The 8,412-nt window shown below is 44.7% G+C and overlaps 1 protein-coding gene across 2 annotated transcripts in view; it reads left to right on the top strand.

Annotated features, from left to right (window-relative positions):
* Positions 1 to 5,822: 5,822 nt before the first annotated feature.
* PLEKHG1 (pleckstrin homology and RhoGEF domain containing G1) overlaps positions 5,823 to 8,412 on the top strand; it is a 145,896-nt gene continuing 143,306 nt past the window's right edge. The window contains exon 1 of one of the 2 annotated variants that reach the window (XM_068938742.1): positions 5,823 to 6,118. The gene's annotated coding sequence lies outside the window, so the exon portion shown is untranslated. The remainder of the gene's footprint in view (positions 6,119 to 8,412) is intronic. The other variant, XM_068938741.1, reaches the window with a different exon arrangement.

The following is an 8,412-nucleotide window of genomic DNA, read 5'->3' as shown; positions in this document are numbered from 1 at the left end:
GATGCTTTTTGCCTGTGCGGGTGACTGAGCACTGGAGCAGGTTGCCCCTGGAGTCTCCATCCTGGCAGATGTTCCAAAGCCGTCTGGTGATGCTCTTAGGCAACCTCCTCCAGGTGACCCTGCCTGAGCAGGGAGGCTGGGCTAGGTGACCTCCAAAAGTCCTTTCCAACCTCAGCTGTTGTATAATTCTGTGATTCTGAAACCAGTGGGAGAAATGCCCTTTCAGCAGTCCCTTTCCAGAAGAGCAGCGGACATCACCTCGGCGGTGCTGCACAGAAACCTGGTGTGCATTGTAAATGGGGTTTCATTTATTTCCTTTATAGAAGTCATGGGACTGCACATGCCCCTGGAGCAGCCCCACGGCCCAGCTAGTGCATCACAATGTGATTGGGATAGCTAAACAGTGGCACAGCAATTATCTGACCCGTGATTGGGATTGTGTACTGCATTAGACTCCATAAAACAAAGGAGATTACAGCCCACTTAGCTCCCACTGGTAAATCCGCCCCTCAGGAACCACTCTAGTCCATGCCCAGAGAACAGCCCTACGTTTAGTAAACTTGTGAACGGACTCCAGGCTCACTCTCTGATAGCAGCAAACCAGACTAAATGCAAGGAAGAATCTCAGGCCAGAGAAATATATCAGAGATTGTCTGGTGCTCTCTGAGCAGTTAGCCAGAGGCTGAATTTAGTTTATTGCTTAAAAAAAAAGGAAGGTTATTACTCATTACTCAGACAGTACTTTAAAACAATTAGTCTAATTATCATGGCACATTGTGCTTCAAAAGGCACAGCTGAAAGTACAGAACCGTAAGCTTTTCATTTAAGTGGTAAAAGTTCTTTTAATAACCTAGATGAGCCAGAAGAAACCAGTGGTTGTACGTTTTAAGAAATTTCCTTTGAGTTGAAGTGAATTCCTGTAATCAGATGAGCTCATTCACCTTCTGAGGAATCTGTATTAGCAATGTTGAGAGGTAGCTCTTAGTTGCTGCTTAAAGAGATTCTAATGTACTCTTTGTTGTGTTCTTAAGACTTCAGATTTGATCCTACTTCTTTGTGCATATAGACTTACCACAAAGCAAGCGGCATGAATAAACTCTTTTATAGGGCATGCTCTTGCAGCCCCTAAAACAAACACACAGACCAAAAGCCTCCTTGTGACATCTATTAAACCCCTTTTCCTGAATAATCGACTTGAGCTAAAAAAGGGCAGCTGAGTGTTGAGAAAGGAACACCTGCCGCACGCCCAGTAGCCCTTCTATTTTGTGAGCAAGTGAAGAGAGAAGAACGGGGAATGGTTGGGATCCTGGTCCAGCTTCCCACTGAGTGCCAGGAAGCTGTGTTAGCAAGATGAAAGCATCTTGTATCCTGGAGGGGATGCAATGGTTCATCCTTAGGCAGTGGTCCTGATTAGAGGAGTGTGGAACTGATGGTGACTCTCTTCCCAGAGCGGTGTGATTGGATGTTCTCCTCTTCCACAAGACTGAAACTAACTACTCGGCTCCAGCCTCTTAACCTACAATACTCAAAAACAATAATTCACTGGGAAAAGGATAAGCCCCTGTAAGGCTGGAACATGGGGCAGTTTTGTAAGTCCACAGATGGAAATGTTTCAAGGTGTAAGCTGGCAGAAAAGTTTTCTGTAGGAGAATGGAGGAGAAATTTACAAGGCTATTGTCTACCAAAATGCTTAAGAAAGCATAATGAAGTGGAGGTTGTGCTTAAAGACCAAGACTCATTAGAAATTTGAGATCTAGGCTGACAGCAGAGTTCTGCTAGCTTTTGAATTTACCAGAAGTTTAGTTCATGAAACCTGAAGCTAGACTGAACGCTTTGTTATGAAATTTAGTTGCATTCGAGGTAGATCCAAGCGATACTGCTATGTGGAAAAGCAAGTAATCTCAAAGATGTTTGTTCCCGCATGGAAAAATTCCCCAAAAATGAGGAATCAAGCCCTCTCCCAATGAAGATGAAGTTCATTCAACTCCCTCTGTACAATACCTTGTTCTTTTACTATGTCTTCTTGCACTAAATCACATCATCTTACTCTCATTTTTTATGTAGACTATTTGTGTCCCAGTGCAAGTGATATAGAGTCATCTGGTACTTAAAATGCTTTCACTTAAAATTTGTAATAAGATTGGTAGGAAATTCTGAACTTTGTGATAAAAAACTTCAGCAGTTATTGATGTAAAGGCTTAAATATGCTTACAATTTTTCCCATGCACATACCTCATCAGCTTGGAGGTACTTAAATACCTACAGAACCCAGGCATAAAGTAGATAAGATTGCATTTCATTTGATATTAATGATTTGACTAGAACATATAATTACTGGGACAGTTGTGTGCTCTTTGGAGTTAGTATACATGAAAGAGAGTGTTCAACCGAGTAGTGGCATAGCTCTAAAAAAAACCTGCTTAACAATATTGCTTTGCAAAGCAAACAAGTGTACCTGTGCCTGCCAATTAATCTGTATCATGGGTGGAATAATTAACTTGGATGCTAGACAACAAGCACGTCACAAATTTTATTCGTTTAGGCTGACTGGGGAGTGCCCAGGCTTAGATTACATCTATCTCCCTGTGTTATACCCTTGTTTATGGCATGCATAAACATGCCATATGGTTTGCTTCTGCAGACCCCCCCCTTCCCATCTCCAACCACGGAATGTGATGTGTCTTTTGATTGGGGGGCAGGGGACTATTTGCAGGTAGCGGTTTTCAGCTCTCATAGGGCAACTGGTTTTTTTCCCCAGAGATTCTAACTCAGCAGAACATGTAAACTTGTGCCTCTCTTCCAGTAAATGCTGAAACTCATCATCGGTCAGTAAAGCTGAAGCGACATGGCTTTCTGCTTGTTTAAAAGCATTGCTCAGGTTTGCTGAGTTGCAGCTATGATGAGAACAGCATTAACATGACGACTGGTGCAGCTCAGTGCTGATGATGTAAGGAAAGGTGATGATGTTTGAGATTATAGATACATATATATATTTACATACATATATATATATTGTTCTATAGGTAGACTAGTTGATATGAGCAGGCTTCCAAGGAGAAAGGAAAATCCCAAAGGGGAAAAAAAGTGTTGGGTTACAGATACCTAATTATAGTGAGTAAAACACTCCAAAGTGGTTCATGAAAGCAAGTCGTGGCCACCTGTGCAGAAGGTGATAGCCGACCTATGGCATGAGTTCCTGAATGGTGGCAATGCCTGCTGGGGACAGCAGGAGGGACAGAGCTGAAAATAGATAGTGGATGGAGCTGGATCCCAAGTTATGGGAGGAGGGGAAGGCAGAGGTCCTACCGTGTGAGGGAGTGGTAGGAGTGTGAGAGGTGCTGTGAAAGCGAGTGGAAAAAAGCGCATGCCAAGAAAGATGCCAACAGTAACTGAGCAAACTGTTTGGGAACCCCTGTAACATACAGTGCTCTTACATTTGCCAAAGGCATTCTGTTACACGGGAAATACTCTACCTAAAGACTCTCTGTTACTCCCGCTCAGGCTATTTGGAGCTTTTAACAATAGTCACTTGGATTACCGTCAGAGATTAGAGCTCTCCCAGTTTATCCATGTATGCAACTCCTCCAAAAATGGGTGGTTCTTTGAATGGGTGTCAGCTGTTCTGTGTTACAGTATTGTAAAGCTTGACCTTTAAACCCCTATTATTCTTTCTGCAGCAATGATCGTATTCTATCAGTCAGCGGACATAAAACTGGAGATATTAGGTCAGTCCACTGGAACACTATTTTTAGCACAAGCAAACAGAAACCAAACTGGCTCATATTCTCTTCTTTGGGGAGAGGGAGGTAAAAGGATGAAGAGGGAGGAAGAGACTTCTCTTCTTGAAGATTTTTCCTGTTAGTCATAGCACTGAGAAAAAATAAACTCCATATGGAACAGATCATGTAAGGCCTTTAAAACATATTTGCAGAGACTGTAGAATTTTGTAAATGAACTTGGAATACTGTGTGGTTTGGGGTTTTTGTTTTTGTATTTCCCATTTGGGAATGTGTATGCATTTTCATTTGTTTTAATTTGGCCTGAGTTAAATGCATCAACCAGTAGTTTGTTTTATTATCATATTTGAAAGATCTATTCACAAAGGAAAAATATTCCCTAATTCCCCCATAAGGAAAAAATTTTCAAACACTTCTCTCCCAGAAGTTTTATTACAGAGTTTTTGCTGCCTTTTTTTTTTTTTAATCAGTGTGCCAATTAAGGCCAAACTTTTGTCCCCAGCACAAGGTCAGAATGAACAAGCTTTGTGCAGTGTTCAGAGGCAAGGCCATCTCAGTTGGACGCTGAATTGAGGCATGGAGCAGCCACGCAGTGCAGGAGGTCATGACCAATACGTTGGGATTAGTGGAGCTACTAGTCACATCCCAACTTATTTGCCCTTTCCGTCTTAGCCACATGGAGCAATTTTGTGGAGTGCTATTCCAGAATATTAACTGCAGAGTCCAGCTCTCTGATCTGCTTTTCCTGTGCGATATGACAGAGATGGTTAACAAGGAAGGAGGGGTGGAGCAGGACTTACCCCTTAGTGATAACTACGTTGTAATTCTGCTATGTGAATAAGTGTTATTAACACAAGTGGCTGTCATTAAGACACTTTCCTTGGGAGTTTTTTTTCTTTAGTTGAGAAGTGGATATATTCGCACTTATGTAATGCAAACCTTTGGCTTGAAACACAGCCAAAATGTATTTATAAATGTATTAATCTTTTAAAATTCAGCACTGGTCTGAACCATATGTTGTATGGATGTTGCGAAGGTGCTCTGGGCTTTTGAATTAATAGTGTAGAAACAGACCTTGACAAAGCTTTTTTTTTTTTTTTTTTTTTAAGATTCTAGTGAGAGCAGGTAGGATGCCAGCAAACAGTGAAACTTCCTGCTTAACTGAATTACTGGTTAACTGGATTACTATTGTAACTGGTTGCTTTGACATCTTAAAACTCTGGGATATTTTAACCTCCTAAATTTCCTCATATTCTGCACACTCTGTATCAGCATGAGTAAAGGGAGAAACTATGTTCTACAACAAAAGCAATAGAGCTTTACTGAATAACAATTACAGACCAAGATTTTACAGGAAACCAAGGATTTTGTGAGAAGTCAGAGGAGTAAAGACTGCTGAGTGTATGAAGAATTCAGGCTTTACTTAAGCAGCTTCTCTGCTAGTGCACATTTCATATAGCATTTTTAAAAAAAGTATCTTAAAAGTAGCTTTAAACTCACCTTTCAAAAAAAAAAAAATAGCCAGGCAAACTGCCAGAAGGCAGGTGTGATCTCTAAAACCTCTTTGAATTTGCTTTTTACAAACTGACTGCGTTTCAGGGTTGACTTGCCCCTTTCATATTGCGGTAATTTAAACTAATTTATGGACGATCTAAACATTCAATCGCAACGTTGCGCTTGAAAGCACCGAGTTACAAACCGGTGGCATCGCAGAGGAGCCAGCGGCGGGGTCCCGGGCGAGAGGGGGAAGCCCCGGCCAGGCGGCGCCCTGCGGGCACAGGGACGGCTGAACGCGAAGCGCAGGAAAGCCGACGGCTCGCTCCGTGCGTGAAAACAGTAGCTGATTCCCCCCCACCACACACACACACCACCCAACCCCTCCCTCCGTCTCCCCCTACCCTCCCTTCTTCTTCCCGGGGCTGTAATTTGACTGCTCTGTTTGGCTCGGCTCCAGAGGCAAGTCCAAGTGGTTAATCTTTCTCCCCCGTTGCCAGCCTCCGGGGGAGGAGGAAAAGAGGGGCGCGGAGTCAGCTGCAGCCCAGGGCCGGGCCGGGCCTCCCTGGGGAGGGGCCGAGGCAGCGGCGCGGCTGCGGGAGCTGCATGGAGGAGGGGAGTTTCACAAACTCCCCTGCCCGGACGAGAGGAGGAGGAGGAGGAGGAGGAGGAAGTCTGGAGATTAAACCGCTGCCCGGAGCCCGAGAGCACGGAGGGAGCCGGGCGCGGCCGCGGAGCGCTGTGCGGCCGCGCACCCGGCGCTGAATGAATTGCGGAGCAGATCCCCCTCCCCTCCACCTCCTCCGCGCTCCTGCGCCTGGATTTTAAACGGGGAGGAGGAAGAGGAGAAGGTGTGCGAGGGCGGCGAGAGGCTGCCGCCGCCGCCGGTAAGCGCGGGGCTTTGTTCCGGCGGGAGCGCGGCGGGGGGCGCCGGGCGGAGGCTCGCTCGGCTCGGCTCGGCGGGAGCGGGGCGGCCCCAGCCCGGCGGCGGCGGCGGCGAGGGGCACCGGGCACCGCGCTGCCGCCCCGGCCCCGGCCCCGCGCGGGGCGCCGCTCTGTGCTGGGCCGCCCCGCCCCGCCGCGCCGCTCTGGGTTCCGTGTCGGGGTCTCAGGGCTTGATGGAAGTCGTTTTGGGGAGGAAGGACGGGGGGGGGGGGTAATGCCTCCTGACGAGCGGTAGGCAGGATCGCACGGTGTTCCTCGTTTTTTCGCACAGACGTTGCGGCAGGCGCGGTGCCTTGCGGAAGGCTGTTCCAAGGAACTCCTTTGTTGGTGTTTTAAAACAGCGTTCATTGGACTGTGATAACTGTGGCCCAAAGGGTTTTAGAAAAATATCGTCGATTAAGCGGCAAGAGCATGTATTTTCGGGAGGGAGGGAGAGGAGCAGTTGGAGCAGGGCAGTGTCCTGCTGTCCTGCGGGTGCTGAGGAAGCCTGGATGTATTTCCCTATCTGCTGCCCGTGCCTCTTCCCTGCCTCTGCTGGTTGTGCCGCACAGATCCTGTCCTTCTTGCTGATTGACATGTCCTTCAGACCTCATCCTTCAGCTAGTCAAAGGGCTGGTGTTGACAAACCTGAGGCACTCGTTTCCTTCTCTTCACGAGCCGTGATACTCAAAGTATGACTCAAAAGTATGAGGGGGGAAAAGGACCTGAAATAAACTCAGCTGTACGTTGAGCTGGGTTATACTCTCCTCTCTCTTTAGTTGGCTTCTCCCCATCCCCCTAAATTATTGATTGAGACTCAAAAACAGCTGTGGCCTTGCTTCTTTAAAGTTTCTTGATGCTTTGGTTATTGAATAATGCTACCTAGAGGAACTGATAACTTCTAGGTGGTTTAAAAGCTGTGTAATAAGAGCCTAATAGTCTTTTGTTGCTACCGTCTTGTTCTTGGAGGGAGCAATCTTTGCTGCCTGAAGCTTGTGGTTCAAATTTCCACAAGTGTTTGTTGCCCATGCCTCTAGCTAAATTTATAAAGGAATCCTGTTAGCTTGTTCAAAGCTAAATCTGGCTGTAGCAGCTCCTGGCTATGTAATTCACTGTGGTTGGCAAGGCACAGTATATCACTTCCTTGAGACTTATTTTTAAACTTTTTTTTTTTGGTGTGGAACATTGTTGTCTTAATTTTGAGAACTTTTTACCAGTGTGGGTGCTTTGAAATCAAAACATAAGAGTTATGCTAAGGTTAGTAAATTTATTAATAGGGTGCTTGTCTTGAAAACATGAGATGGCCGTTCGAGATCAACCTCTTCATGAGTATTGGTATTGTTCTCTCATCCGTCCAGATGCTTAGCAGTTAAACTTTGACTCTCTGCTCCTTCTCAGTGCTCTAAAGTTCACAAACTAGAACGATGCAAAATACTCTTACAAATAATTCAGTTTTAAATGGGTTAATTTAGTAGAATATTGGCTTCTTCAGGCTTTACTTAAGCAGCTTCTCTGCTAGTGCACATTTCATATAGCTGTACCTACGAGTCCTAGGGTAAACAGTGTTGATCTCTGGGTGTAGATTGTGGATGCATCTGTGTAAAGGCATGCTATGATACTTAAAATAGGTGTTAATCTGCCACTCTTTATTGTTTTACTTCACAATTTTCAAAAATTACTTTTAAAAATAGTGTATGGTCAGATTGATTTGTAAATTGTATTTTTTTTTTCTTGATAACTTCTTGCAAAGACAGTATTGACTTTTTTTTTTTTTTTAAAAAAAATGTAACCATTAAGTGAAAGATAGGTAGATTTACAGCTTCAGAAATCTTCAGACAGTGAGCTTAGTTTGTTTGGAAACTCTCATGATTTCAGGGAGGCAACCTGATCTACTAATATTATGATCTGTCTTCCTTGGGCAGGATGTGAGATTTCAAGTTAATTGCCCAAAGACATACACTGAGGCTAAAGTGATTGATTGTGAAACCTTAATTAAAAACTACCTAGTAGAAACGGTATGGAGCTAACAGACTGAGTTCTTGGTATCTTTCTCATATGGATGTGGGGTGGTGGTGGTTGTTGTTTTCAGTAACCTTCGTTGTGACCTGAAAGGTTAAAGCTAGAAAGAAATTGAAAATACCTGCTTTCTTGTAAAACAAGTAATTTAAGCTAGTCATGAGCATGTGGTACTTTCTGCTGGTTTTGCTTGCATGGGTGGGTATGGCTGAACCCTCCACTGATGTAATTTTACAAGTGG

Source organism: Struthio camelus, chromosome 3 (genome assembly GCF_040807025.1).
Source record: "Struthio camelus isolate bStrCam1 chromosome 3, bStrCam1.hap1, whole genome shotgun sequence".
In the NCBI taxonomy this organism is placed as follows: Eukaryota; Metazoa; Chordata; class Aves; order Struthioniformes; family Struthionidae; genus Struthio; species Struthio camelus.
Note: the sequence above shows the minus strand (reverse complement) of the source record. Positions and strands in the feature narration are given on the sequence as shown.